At 60.2% G+C, this 510-nt stretch overlaps 1 protein-coding gene across 2 annotated transcripts in view; it reads right to left on the bottom strand.

Moving 5' to 3' along the window:
• Positions 1-504, bottom strand: part of GPATCH11 (G-patch domain containing 11) — a 6,279-nt gene extending 5,775 nt beyond the window's left edge. Inside the window, exon 1 of one of the 2 annotated variants that reach the window (XM_006776923.2) lies at positions 381-504. The gene's annotated coding sequence lies outside the window, so the exon portion shown is untranslated. Of the gene's footprint in view, positions 1-40; positions 134-380 lie in introns of those variants that run through there. The other variant, XM_015572576.1, reaches the window with a different exon arrangement.
• Between the last annotated feature and the right edge of the window lie 6 nt (positions 505-510).

A 510-nucleotide genomic window follows, 5' to 3' on the forward strand; every position in this document is an offset into this window, starting at 1 on the left:
TACATCCTGGTGGAGAGATGGGATAAGGGGATGGACTTACAACAAAAGGTGTCAAGGCGATCATCCAGACAGACATGGGGGTGGCTTGGACCATGGTGCCCGCCGTGGAAGTGGGTGTATTTTGAAGGCAGAGCTAACAAGATTTGCCCAGGGATTGGAAACGATGTCAAGGATTAACTCAAAAGTACGTCTCACTCTCAAACTCTCCCTTCAGCGACCGCCGATCCCCACCGGTTCAGGTCCCTCCCAGCTGCGAGCGTCCGCCAGCCGCGACCAGCGACCACACGGGTGGGAACGCGGGTGGCAGAGTGATGGGCTAGTCACAGCCAACACACAGATCACCACCCTCTGTCATTCCATCCGGGGCCTCAGCCTCTTACCTGGCAGTTCTACTCGCCCGGGGCCAGCGCACGACAGCGCACGCTCACCAACCTGCGGAGGACCTCGGGGCCTCCGCGCACACCTGAGTTTCCGGGTGCAGAATCCGTGGGAAACCTGCAGCGGGCGGGC

This window comes from Myotis davidii, unplaced genomic scaffold (assembly GCF_000327345.1).
Source record: "Myotis davidii unplaced genomic scaffold, ASM32734v1 scaffold1149, whole genome shotgun sequence".
Lineage (NCBI taxonomy): Eukaryota > Metazoa > Chordata > Mammalia > Chiroptera > Vespertilionidae > Myotis > Myotis davidii.